Source organism: Ambystoma mexicanum, chromosome 7p (assembly GCF_040938575.1).
Source record: "Ambystoma mexicanum isolate Mex_15411 chromosome 7p, UKY_AmexF1_1, whole genome shotgun sequence".
Taxonomy (NCBI): domain Eukaryota; kingdom Metazoa; phylum Chordata; class Amphibia; order Caudata; family Ambystomatidae; genus Ambystoma; species Ambystoma mexicanum.
In genome coordinates this window covers 750,263,527-750,277,905 of record NC_090939.1, presented here as the reverse complement: position 1 = coordinate 750,277,905, position 14,379 = coordinate 750,263,527, and positions in this window count along the sequence as shown.

Sequence of the window (14,379 nt, the reverse complement as noted above, 5' to 3'; positions counted from 1 at the left end):
AGCATACTTGCGGCGCCAGACTGTACCAGACCTCACGGCCCCCACTCCAGGGGACGAAGAATTTGGAGAAGGAGAACCTTGCTCAGAAGAAGAGCTGGAGGAGGGTGAGAATCTCTCCCAAGAGGAAGAAGAAGAGGTAGAAATTAAACCCAGCGGAGGGAAGAGAATCCGCAAAGAGAAACACCCCGAGGAGGTGGAGGAGGACATGTTCGATCCGGCCAGCATCCGGAACCCGAGATCCTCAGACTGGCAGCCATCGCCTAGAGTGGCTCAATATATGACCAAGAGGTTGCGAAAGGCAATGGATAAAGAAGTGCGCCAGAGACTTTGAGCAGAGTGCCCGAGACCGGACCTCCCAGGGAAGGTGGCCGAGATGTCAGAATTAGACCCTATGATGTTGACTTTCGTTTCCAAAACGACCAAGGACCCACGTAAGGGTATCGATAGATCCTGGAGGAGTTGCCAGGAGAAAGTGTTAGACCTGGCCGGACCTCTCGCAAAGATAATGGATCTGGCCGAAAGAGCTAGGGATTCCGGGGAGGAAGTAGACCCCGACATTCTAGCGGCCTGGGCACAGAGAGCCGTATGCCTCCTGGGGAACGCGAACTGTGCCATCGCATCAGAACGACAGAGAGGGCTCCTTCTAAAGGTAGATTCTAATCTAAGTGACTTAGCTTCATACGAAGCTGGCGAAGCAGCGCAAGGGCTCCTCTTTGGAGAGACATTTGGCAAAGAGATGGGGCGCTTTGTGGGCACCTATGTGTCACTGGAAAAGGCGCAAGCTTCCATTAGGAAGATTTTTCCCAGCCGTGTTTTTGGAGGGACCAGTCGCCACAGGGGTCGTTCGACTGGTCGCAACCAAGGGGGGAGAAGACCCCAGAACCCCAGAGCTTAATACTGGGAGAATAGGCAATAAGACTCCTTCTTCCCGCCCAGAGGACGATTCCCAAGAGGTCGCAGAGGAAGAGGAACAGGTCGCGGACAAGGGTTCAGTCAAGGTGAGAGCGTATTATCCCCCAGTGGGGGGGAGAACAAGCAAATTCTTGAGAAATTGGCGCAAGCTTTCCAGCGATGCCTGGGTGTTGCAAGCAATAGTAGGTTTGCGTCTAGAGTTTGTCCAGTCACCAGTAAAAGAGCGCAGACCCCATCAGCAGCGTTTAGAGCATGCAGAACAGAACCTGCTGGATCAGGAGCTGCGCGAGCTAGCGACAAAGAATGCCATAGAAAGGTGTGCGGGAGCCCCAGCTTTTATAAGCAATATTTTCTGGTGCACAGAAAAGAGAAAGTGCGACCAGTTATAAACTTAAAGGAGCTGCACAGCTGGATAGTGTACCATCATTTCAAGATGGAGGGCATCCATCAGCTCAGAGACTCGCTCAGAGAGAGAGATTGGTTAACAAGACTAGACCTGAAGGATGCATACCTAACAACACCGATAGCAGAGGAGTTCAGAACTTTCCTAGCTTTTCGCTGGAAAGGACAGCTTTGGCAATTCAAGACTATGCCCTTCGGGCTAGCTTCTGCGCCATGGGCCTTCACCAAAGTAATGAAGCCAGTAGCAGTGGCTATAAGAGAGAAAGGAATAAGGATAATCATTTATCTAGACGATCTCCTGCTGCTGGCCGAGGATCGGGAGACCCTCAAGTACCAGACGAAGTGGCTCATGGACCTGTTGTCATCCCTGGGGTTCCTAGTGAACAAGGAAAAATCGGATACCGAACCAGCGCAAAGGCTGGACTTTCTGGGTTTCATCCTGGACACCAGGAAGGCGCCTCTCGAGCTGCCGGCTCGAAAGATTGGAGACATCTAGAGGGAACTCAGAGGATGTCTGCAGAAACAGATAGTATCCCTCCGAACCCTAGCAAGAATTGTAGGGCTATTAGCGGCTTCTATTCAAGCCATTTTCCCAGGGCCGCTACATTATCGGGCGCTGCAGCGATTGAAGATAAAGCATCTTCAGCAGGGCCTAAAATACCACCAAGCAGTGCCACTGGATCAGGAAGCCAAGACAGAGCTAGAATGGTGGTTACAGAATATGGACGCCTGGAATAGACGTGCCATTTTCGGAGACAGACCAGATCTGATCATAGAATCCGATGCCAGCCGACTAGGTTGGGGCGCAAGATGCGGAGCCCTGCAGACAGGGGGGAAATGGAGCAAAGAAGAACTCTGATTACATATAAACTGCCTAGAGTTGCTGGCAGGATCTTTTGCGATCAGAGCCTTCACGAAAGGGAAGATGAAGTCTTGTGTCCTACTAAAGATGGACAACATATCAGCGGTGCGGTACATACATCACCTGGGCGGCACCAAATCCAAAATGCTGGCTGAGCTAGCGAAGGACTTCTGGCACTTCTGCCTACAGTCAGAGACGTCTGTCATGGCAGAATATCTTCCGGGGACGTTGAACGTCGTAGCAGACTGGAACTCTCGTTACCTCACGGATTCCAGCGATTGGAGGCTGGATCCAGCAGTCTTTCAGAGCATGAAAGAGAGATGGGGACCAGTAAGCATCGACCTCTTTGCATCGCGGCTGAATGCCCAGGCAGCAGAATACTTCAGCTGTAGACTAGACCCGGGTGCCCGAGGGACAGATGCATTTCTACAGGAGTGGAGCGGAGGTCCACAATACGCGTTTCCCCCATTTATGATGCTGAGCAGAGTTCTAGCGAAGTGTCGGAGGGAGACGGCGGAGCTACTGTTAGTAGCTCCATGTTGGAAATCTCAAGTGTGGTTCCTGACGCTTATGGAGCTAGTAGTAGATTACCCGAGGATGCTTCCGGAAGGGGAGCACTTGCTCACGGACCCAGTTGGGTCGTATCACCCTCTGAGAGTGAGGGGGGCTCTCCCGCTCGTCGCGTGCAGGATATCAGGAGACACTGGGCGTTGCCAGGAATTTCGTCTTAGGCTGCACAGCTCATCGCAGAATCTTGGGCTCCATCCACTAGGAGGAGCTACGACGCGGCTTGGGCCAAATGGACGAGGTGGTGCAGAGGGAGAGGTGTTCATCCCATTTCTGCGCCCGTAGTAGCAATTTTGAATTTTCTAGCTCATTTATTGCAGGACGGAAAAGCGTTCCACACTATAGGAGTGTACAGGTCCGCCATTTCCGCAGGCCACCTGCCTATTGAGGGAGTACCAGCAGGCGAACACCCAGCAGTGATTCGGCTTATCCGAGGAGCGAAATTGCCACCAGAGCCTCGGTATAAGACCGTCTGGGATGTTTTTTCAGTTCTTAAGTTGTTGGAGAGCTGGCCCGCCAACAGATATCTATCTCTTAAACAGTTGTCAGGGAAGTTGGCAATGTTATTGTGCTTGGTGTCGTGTAAACGCGTGTCAGACGTAAGGGCACTGGAATTAGACAGAAGTTCATTTGAGCCAGAAGGAGTGACTTTCTCTATAGTAGCAAGAACTAAGACAGGGACCACATCGGTCCATTATCCATATTTCCCGAACAGAACTAAGTGGTGTGTAGCAAGCTGCGTAAAAGAGTACGAGAGCAGGACGGCAGAGTTCAGAGCAGCGAGTACTAAGCAATTGCTGATAGCGCGCAGGAAACCCTTCAAGGGTGTATCCACAGCTACGATAGCCTGATGGGTTAAAGAGGTTATGCTTGCAGCTGGAATAGACGTGAGAAAATATGGGGCGCATTCTGTGCGCAGAGCAATGGCGTCTAAAGCTTTTAAGACTGGAGTATCTCTTAGAGATATTTTATTAGCGGCAGATTGGTCAAATGATCGAACTTTTAAAGAGTTTTATTTTAAACCGTCTGAGAACTTAGCGGTTACAGTATTGGGAAGCTTTGAACAAGCATAATGCTCGCCTCCATTCTTGTAATAGAATAAAGATTACCCCTGCTAGCTGCGCAGGGAGTATTCATTCTATTAAAGACTAGGAGGTGAGCATTAAATTCCAACCCAAATCATGTATTGTGTAAGATATTGGATGATGGTATGAGATAATGTTATGATATTATTGACAATACATGGACACCACCCTGATTTTTCTGCTTTCTATTATTCATAGGAGAAGAGCAGAAGAACAATTGAAGTAGAAAACGGGCGGAGGTGATCGCGGAGGTGATCGCCTGAGTGAGGAAGTTTGACATTCGTTTGGAGTGATTCAACTCGTTGCCAGTTGCAGGACTTTTGTGTGGAGTTCTTAATGGACTTTCAGAGCGAGTAAAAGAGAGGAGGAGCTCAGGGACAGGATGTGGTCATAAGCTGAGCATGGAGTGAGATGGACTACAGAGACTATGGGGATTGTAGTTTAAAAGAAGAAAAGTCTGTTTCAGACAGTTTTCAATGTATTTGTTATGGTTTTTTGAGTTTGTTGAAACTGCTGAGGAGTGGTAAATTAAAGAAGTTGAAGCATAATGCTCGCCTCCAGTCTTGTCATAGAATTACTGTGTAACACAGCAAAAGCTAAAATTAACTCTTTACCATCAAGACTGGATCAACATCTTAGAATCTATGCATTCTTATCCTTCACTAGTCCATTTGCAGTGTGATCACAATAAATTGGGAACTTGAGCACCCTTCCTCAGTATTTATACTGACAAATTAACCAGATCCAATTTCTTTCGTTTTAGTTGGAATCTAATTCTTACTAAGCAGGTACTAGTTAGATATGGCATTATTCCATCAGTTCAAGCTCTATGTCTTTTCTGTAATTTAGCCGGACAGTGTGAATCTTTAAAACATTGGTTGACTTCATGTACTGCATTAGCAGGCTTGCGATCCTCATTCTTTAACAAAACTCAACATCTAACTACAGGGTGTGAGGATAATCATGTTTGGTCTATTTGTTTATCTGGTCGAACCACTTCAATGGTAAGTAATGCAGTTACAGGTTTTATAAAATCCCTAAATTGAATGTGTTTTCCCACTACTAATGGGTGCTGATCAACTGTAAACATCACTATCTGTCTGATTGTTAGTCTCTGTTGTTAATTTTTGGAATTTTAGGATTTTTAAAAAAGCTAGTCTTTAATAGAATTAATACTCCCTGCACAGCTAGCAGGGGTAATCTTGATTCTTCTGTGGAGCTATTAATCACATCAAGAATCACAAATTGCTTTGATACACGCAAATCCATGTTCCTGCAAAGTAAGGTTAAGATCAACATACAAGGACCCCTCTGTTGGGCATAAGATCTTACTGAAAAATGTTAAGAATCTCCACTGTGCTCTTGCTCATAACGATTCAATTCCCGATTAGTATTTGATGGTGTCCCCTGGAAAACCACTCAGTAATCTTAAAGTTCTTTTCCATATCAATGACTCAATAGCAGGTCAGTCGTCCAACACATGTAAAGGGTGGGTTTTTATGCCACAGAGCAATCTAGGCACTATTTTACCTTCATAGAAATTAATCAAAGGCTTCAGGGGAAATGTACCATATTACAAATCTACCTTCATCAGTTGGCTGGCCAACCAATGAGCAGGGTCTTTGAACCACAAGTGTAAACTTAGCAAACTGGGCTTCGACTTAATCAGAAACCCAAGATAGGTCAATGAGTTCACATTACTAATCGGTACTTCCCCAATATGCCAATAAAATTTGCTCTTATTTCTGGATTTCGTAAATTGTTTCACTTTTGTTTTTTGAGGGTTCACCTTCAGTGCATGAGTTTCAACGTAGCTAACAAAATCATTGATTAAATGTTGGAGACCTACTGCAGTACAATCAAATAATACATAATCATCCGCGTAGGCCAGCCAACATGGTCTCAACTTGTGCAGTTTAGGCGAAACAAAAGCAGCAGGTTTTAAACAATCATCAATATCAGCTGGCTGGTTTAATACAGCAAGAGGGGGTGCTCCAGGGTGCCCTCTTCTCATTGTGGCTGAATTTGAGGCCTCTGGGCATTCATATTTCACAGCCATGTAATTTGCATGGCCTACATGTGCGGGGCTCTGAAACATGACAACCAATGCTTCCTGGTTTCTGGCGCATAGCCCCCTTCCTGGCAGCCTATCAGTACTTCTGTGAGGAAAGGTGAGGAAAAGGTGATTTGAATGTGTGGGTGAGCGTGTGTGGGAATTTGTGTACATTAGAGGTGTGAGTGCTTGTAGGTGTGAGTGTGTGCGGTGGTCTTTATAAGTGAATGGGTGGGTGTTAAGGGAAGGTGCTTGGTGCAAGGACAATGTTTTAGTCCATGGGCAAATTTGAAGTGACAATGCTGACTTGTATTGGTGGCACCAGCGTTCTGAAATTGTATTAAAGTGACATTGCTAACATATATTGGTGGAACCAGCATCATGAAAGTGTTTAAAGGTGGCAATGATTACATATATTGTTGGCATCAGTGTAACAAAACTGTTTAAAAGTGGCAATGGTGATGCATGTAGGGGGTACTAGAGTCATGAAAGTATTCTAAAGTGGCAATTGTGACATATATTGGTGGCACCATTGTCATGAAAGTGTTTTAAATGGAAATATTGGAGGCATCGCGGTCATGAGCATGATTTAAAATGGCAATTGTAACATGTAGGGGGCTCCACCATAATGAACGTGAGTTAATGAAGTAATTATGGCATATACTGTCAACATCATCATTGTGGGCAGAGAGAGCATGTACACATTTAAATACATAACTCCTATAACATCTCACAATGAGTAAACACTAGAGATACAGCTACTATAATCTATACCACTTGCAAATAATATTACTTCGAAAGCTTAACAAAATGTATAAAACGCCATCCTGAATTCAATATGGCTGTAAGAAAACAAAAGAAAAATAGGACCAAGAAGTGCAAGAAATTGCAACCTCCCTACTCATAGAGTATTTCAAATGCATAGACAATGAATTCATCCTCTGTGATTTCAATTACTAACAATGAAGGTATTTATCATATTGTTGGATACTGGGCCCACAAACTACAGTAAGAAGATTACTAACGACCTCAGCAATTCACAATAAAAGCAGAAGATAAACGCCAGAGGAAAAAACAATATAATGACAATATAAATACAATATTCTATTTTTTTTTTTACCTGTAATTAATCAAGCTGAATCTAACAAGATGACATACTGGAGATGCTGCCCGACGATACGTAGCACGAAATGCAATGTCCACGCCTCTGAGCCTTTAAGAACCAGGGCTCGGACCCTCTGCGGCAAAACCCTCGCAGGACAAGGCCGCCGTGTTGAGCGACGCAAATGTTTGGTGGCGATGGGGTTGCAGCACAAATTGTGAGTGTGGTCGACTTCACCCTCCATCTGCGGGGAGGGAGAATTGCATTACTACACTACACGAAACCCCCTGACCTCCCCGTCTGTCCCATTCGCCCTCTTGCACACGCATTGTTCCTTCTCGCAATTGTTCCACGCTTCTCCCGCCCGTGCGTTCCGCCCATTTTCCCTTCCCGTGCACACTCCATTCAGAACCTAGGCCCCGCTCTACCCGCCTTGCGTGCCACATGCGTTCCCTCGTAATTTAGGCCCAGTCCCCCTCCGTCCTCGTGCCTGCGGCCCCACATAAGCTGCCCCTCAGGCCTAACACATCCCTCTCTGCGCTTCTCCTCACTCATTAACGCTCTGCGTTGCTCGCCACACAACTTGTCCCAGCGCTCGATTGCAACTTTCCCCCGATCTCCTGATCTAGGGCAACCCTGTGTTCTCCCCGACACATTAACTCTGTGCAGCGCTCCCCGCGCAACTTGTCACAGCACTGTTCTCACACAACTATCCCCACTCCCCTGGCCTAGCGCATCTTTCTCAGCGTTGCTTCTCACGCTACCCTACCCTTTTCCTCCTCTCCAGTCTCCCCGATCCGCGTCCAGTGCATTGCTCCCTGACTGTGCCTCGCACCCTACGTCATTACAACCTGTGACCATTGTATTGTTTCAGTCCACTGTTTTGCATTTCACTACAGTATAGTCTCCCATTGCATTGCCTGCATTCCTCTTAAATCCAGGTTTGCATGGATTACCAGTGTTTGTTTTGTTGGTTTACTGTTGTATTGTCTACGTGCTGCATTGCTTGCATTTCCCTTCTTCCCCTCTAGGGCCCCTTTTGACCACCAGCTGTGTATTGTGTACTGTGCTTGCATTCTCATGCCTTGAGTTCCACTGTTGTGTACTTTTGTTGTGCGCACTGTTCTCCCCACTCACGCCAGGACCTCGCAAGGCCCTAGTGTTCTTGCTCTGTGTTGTACTTCATGCTGCCCCTCTGATGTGACCCCTTTGTGTGCCTCTCTCCTGTTTGCCCCTAGCGTGTGACCCCTACTCCTGCTTGGGTTGCCCTCCCCTTACCATCCGCTCGCACCCTCTTTGGTGCTCTCTGTCTCCCCTATCTTCTCTAACTGCTATTCTATCGACTATCCTATCCCTCTCACTAAGTTTGGCAGGAAGAAGCTCAAAAGGGACATCCTGGTCTCCAACACAGGCCTACCTATCGCTGATACCTACACAGTGTTTCCTCGAGACAGACCCTCACCGACATCCTCTTTTTTGTTCCCTCTCCAGGCCTATGAACCCCATATATGGTCTCTGTTCTCTCTCCTTTTTCCTCCTCTCCCATTAATGGTGGCACTCGCTGGGAGGGGGCCAGGAAGGCCTCCCACCAAGACCATCATTAATGTCTACTTAAATGGTGCCATCTTGGTTCAGGGCCCTCAGGCCAATCTCCTTCTTTTCGACAGACGCTTCCAGTGTATTATCAACTTCCTTTCTTCTCCTGCTACTCCGATCTACCCCTCTCTGGCTCCTCTGCCGCCTCCTTCCTCGACCACCTCTCTGGTACCCTCTACTGCTTCTTTGGCTGCTCTGCCACCATCTTCCTCCACCAGCTCTCTGGCAACCTGTGCTGCTTCTCTCGCCGCTCTACCTTCTCCTCTTTCCGCGACCTCTCCGGCACTCTCTTGCTCCTCTCTGACTACCCTTCCACCTCCTCCTTTGCCCATTCTCGGGCACATCTAACACTTCCACAGGGCACATCTAATGCATGTACCACTCCACAGAAGTCTTTCAAAGGTGGAAATCTATTCCTTAACTCTCGCTCCGCTGTCAAACACTAATCGGACATCTGCTGTCTCCTGGAAGAGCTTGATTTGGATTCACTCGATCTCGGTTTATAGTAATTTTTTCGAATACAAAAATGTCGAAAGTCGATTTATTTTATTACATTTTTTATTCGAAATGGGTGGGTTCCCCTCTTTTTTGAATTTTTTTTTTGGTTTTACCCATTTTTTTTTATTCCCGGACCCCAAAATAAATATATAATTTAAAAAAAAGAAATTCGACTTTTTTTTTCGACATTATTTTTTCGACATTATTGACATTCGGCATTTTTTTTTCGAAAAAATGACCGACCACCCTCGATCTCGCTGAGACTTGGTTCACGGCCAGCTCTGCCACAAGTTTTGGCACTCTCCTCCCTGATGACTACAAGATCCTCTCTGTGCCCAGAACCAACCAGCCTGGTAGGGGAGTAGCCCTGATGTTCCCCCGAGTGGATCCCTGCTTCTGTCATCCCTATGCAGGGCTACTCCTCCCTTGAATGCCTGGTCTGCAGGCTCTCTACCTCTCCTGGACTCTCTCTCATGGTGGCCACATTCTACAGGCCACCTGGACAGGTCACCCTCTTCCTCTCCGAGTGGGCTGACCTCTCCTCCTCCCTGCTTGCCTCTACCTCTCAACTTCTCCTCCTCAGGGACCTTAACATTCAATTGCATGCTACTAGCCCCTCCTCTGGGCTCTTTAGCAACCTCCTCAACTCTCTCTCTCTCTCTAGTCTACCCTCTGGCCTGACTCACTTTGCAGGGCACACCCTGGATGTTCTGATCTCCTCAGACCTCCCCCTCTCTAACCCCCTCACTACTCCTTTCTCTTGGACTGACCACTTTCGTCTCTCCTCTCACCTGCTGCTCTCTGCCCCTCAGGCTCAGCCGTCCCCACCACTGCCACCCACCTTCTCGGTCATCCGGGCCATATAGCGTGTGTCAGTGGAGGCTTTAGCTGCTACTTTCTCACCTCCGCCTACACCTTTGACTGACTCACACTGACACCGCCCTTTCCAACCTTCATCTCTCTATCTCTAACACTCTTGATGTCCTTGCCCTGTCATGAGGATCTTTTTTGAAGCCTGCATCCAAGTGCAACTTTTAGTATGATTCTGACCTCGTCACCCTAAGGAAGTGGAGAACATCAAGCACATCCTTTGCCAAACTGGCCTGCCGCCTGTTCCAAAGGCAATACAGACTTGCTGTCCTCTCTAAGAAGAGAGCCTACATCCAAACCCACGTCTCTGCGGCCTCTAACAACTCGGTCGAACTTTTCAAAAACTGCAAGGAGCTGGCCAATCCTGCTGCAGCCTCTACCTCTACTGGTCCCTACCAGGCCCTTTGCACGGCGTTGGCATCTCATCACTAAAACTCAGGACATCCTGTCCACTCTCTCTTCCTCTACCTCCTCTTTCTTTCCCTTTACCATTCCCGGCCCCTCTGACGCCGCATCTCCTCTTCCTTTCCCCTCCTGCCCCCAGTTCACTCCCAACAATGTTTCTAGACAAGTCTGATCTATGAAAGTCTTGTCAAAGCAGGTGCTCTCCTGCTCCTCCAGAACCATTGAGGACCACATTGACACCCTTGCTCCAGCCTTGGCCGATTTCTGTGATCACTCTTTTGCCACTGGAACTTTCCACTCCCCCCTTAAGCACTCCCTTGTGCACCCGCTTCTTAAGAAGCCTCCTGCCGATCCTTTGGCCATCACTCCTTTCCTGGCAAACATCTGGAAAAGCTGGCCATCTCCAAGCTTAATCTAGATACTGAATCTGTTGGTTGCCACCATGACCACCAGCATGGCTTCAGAGCAGCCAGAAGCACTGAAACTGCTCTTCTGAACACCCTTGACACTCTCCAATCTTGACTCTAACCTTCTGTCTGTCCTTATTTTCCTTGATCCATCCTCTGTTTTTGACATGGTCAACCACGCCATTCTGCTTCATCGTCTCAGAGACAACCTGCGTATCTTTCATGATGCCTACCCCCGGACATCCAGACCAAGTCCATCAGTCCAGGGAGCAGGCATACAGACACCTATTCGAAACCCAGCCACCCCGGCTAGGGGCTATCTGGGTTCAGTCCTGGCACCGTAGGCGCCAAGCTCATATATGGGATCAGTCCTGGCGCCATAGACCATGCTGCAAAGAATCCAAGCCAACATGAAGCCTGGAAGGAACTACTTTGTTTCAGGGGCTATTTTTTACTCAGGTGTGGTCTTGGGGAACTTCTTACCTGGGACTACTTTGGAGGCTATTTAAACCACGCCCGATGAGCAGCACACGCTTCGTGTTATTCTGCATCCTGCAGCGTAACGCTCACCGTGCCTGTCAGTCCAGCATCCAGTCTTCTGCCACGCCCGCCTCAAATCCAGAGCTCCTAGAAAGAAGGGAAATAAGAAGAAAAGGTTAGAGCAAGAACATTACCTTCATTCTTCATCTGATCCTGGATCCTTCGCGCATCCGAACAAGGAAAAAGACTTTATTTTGTGCGCGTCGCACCGCCAGCTGCAGCGCCGCGCTGTACTTACCAGTCTTCACAGCACCTCCTCGATCAGGCGCTGCTCCATCATTCATCACCGAACTCCCGGCACCTAAGGGGACGAAGAAAGACAATAAGGTGTGCCGAGAAAACCAACAAAGACAATTTCTATTATCACTATAGACTTACCGAGTTACCGCCGGAGATATTATTCTTCTAGACGCCACATCGTCTTACGCTGCACCTGTCAGGAGAGAGAAAGCAACAGGTTAAGCACTGGCATTTTTTACCGGACAATGTTGGGTAATACAGCCTCTTACCTAAACACAATCAGCTGCTACAGGACAATCTCCTCTCGAATCAAGCTGCAAGACAAAGGAAGGAATCGGACAAGAGTGAATAACAGACATTTTGAACTCTTACGAACCAAACACAGCTCCTCGCCACTTACCTCGGAATCAATATTCATCTGGAACTCACCCAATTCTTTTGGACCAGTGAAGTAACTGGTTATCTACGCGCCCCTGCACTCCACGCAGGATGGAGAGCTCATCATTCAAAACCATAAGGTGAGACTGGTGAAAGGGAATATCGGAGGTGATTAGTGGGAAAACGGAGGGGATGTGCTCGCTCAATCCACGGGTGGCTAATTCCCTTTCTCCGCTTTCAGGAGAATACTCCTATGGGTCAAGCAGACGAAATTGAGCAGGCCAGTCCAGTCAGTCATCTCTGCACTACGAGTCATGTTTGTGGAGGCCGCAGCTATCCAGTTCCGACCGTCGCCCCTGTGGGAGCCAGGTGAGCGTAACAGTATCTCTGGTCAGACCCTTTCCTAGTTGACCTCCTTTCTCACCGATCGACACTCCTTGGTCCAACTGGGGTCGTTCCTCTCTTTTATCTCTCTCTCTAATTGTGGTGTTCCCCAGGGGTCTAACCTCTCTCGCTGGCTTTTTAACCACTACCTGCAACTCTGGCCCACTGCATCTCTACCTTCTGCTCTAACTTTCATTGTTATGCGGATGACACCCATCTCTCCTTCAGGCTCCCCTCAGCCTCTACTGCTCCTTATCTCATACCTGACTGTAAGCAAATCAGAAATGGTGTGCCACCAGCGATCTCTGCCTTAATGCCAGTACGGCAGAGGTCCTCCTCAATGGGACTCCTGCTCCCGTCTTCCTGCTCTCAGTTTGGTCCTCCACCCTGGGCCCACTACCGGCTCCTTCCATTGAGGCTAAGAACCTTGGGTCATCTTCGACTCCACCCTCTCCTTTTCTCCTCACATCTCTGACATCTCTAAGAAGTCACACTATCAGCTGCGCCTCCTCACAAGTATTCTTCCTTTTCTCAGAAGCTCACTTTCTCCAGAGCCTTGGTCCGCTCTAGGCTGGACTACTGCAGCAGCCTCTTTCTAAATCTGCCTGCCTCTATTCTCCGCCCTCTACAGCTTATCCAGAACAGGACTGCAAGACTTGTCCTTGGCCTTAAGCCCTCCACTGACTCCCTGTGGCTGCGAGGATCAAGTTTAAGACCCTTTGCATCGTCCACATGGCTTTCTGGGGCCAGGTACCACACTACATCAAAATTTCTCTTCCTAAGCATCTTCCTTCTCAAGCCCTCCGTTTATCCACCTCCAAATGAGGGTCAGACGCTTCTCCAAGCAGAGAGTGGGGGGTAGATCTCTGTCTTCGGCTTGGGCCTCCCTCTGGAACACCATGCCTGCCTCTCTCAAACTTGAGCAGGACCACCTAAGGTTCCGGAAGCAACTCAAGACCTTCCTTTTCGATTTCGCTTTCTCTCTTCCTTCCTGATGTTCCTGTCTGCTGCGCATACTGGTTACCTCGCCACCCACTGAACTTACGGGATCAGGCTCCTGCATGACCGGTTGCCCTTGCACTGCCTCGGGGCATCCAATTGAGGCACTATATCTGTAACCCTACAGTCCCCTGACTCTCTGCACTTATGGGGCCATCTCCCGGCTGGAATTACTAGTTTCTTTGCACTTGCCCCTCCCACCTAGTACTCCCCCCGCATTTGACACAAGGCCTAGTAAGATTGTCATTTTGTCCTCCTTCTGTCCTCCCTTCCTTGTCTTGTCGCGCCTAAAAACACTTGTGTACAGACGCATTATAAATGACTTATCATATCATGTCCTTGAGCAATGGTGAAATCGGTTTTACTGCAGATTTGGGCCATGGCAACAACACTATTGATTTGGATGGTTGGGAAATTGTGTTTGTACCAGAGTATACTACTCCCACATTGGCACAGACTTCGAAGGCAACTGGCCAACTTACACAAGATTTTAGGATATCCTCTATTGTGATAAACAAGGGAGCTAATAGTGCTTATTATCTGAGAGAACATACTAAGGACATAAATATTTCTGCACCTAATGGCATAAACCACACAATCAATGGCATTGTTCTTACAGACTCATAACATAAACTTAACAAAATGGTCTTCATACTTTAACCAATAAGAAACCAGGCCCTTAAGAAAGTCCTTAGAATAGAGTGCCTTTTTGCCCCAGTTCAGAATGCATTTTGAATCATTCAGCAAGTCTTCACTTTTGTCAACAACTCTTGCTATTGTGCACTATCTCCACGTTTGATATTGTTCATGTTGAAATCCTTGAGAACACACTTTATGTGACAAGTGTCTGCTGTTATTCAAAGTCTATTGATTTTATCATCACATTTGATGTGGAATTCTGTCGATTAGGCTATGATTGCTCCGTAGAACTTCCTAATTAACTCTCTCATTTCTCTGATCATAAGGGTAAGCCAACCAACCACGTTCTCTTTTGAGTGGTACCCATAATTTCCATGTGATGATTTATGCTCTAGGAAGGAGGCTTACTAAGGGTATCTCCCTTTGCAGCATGTAGACAA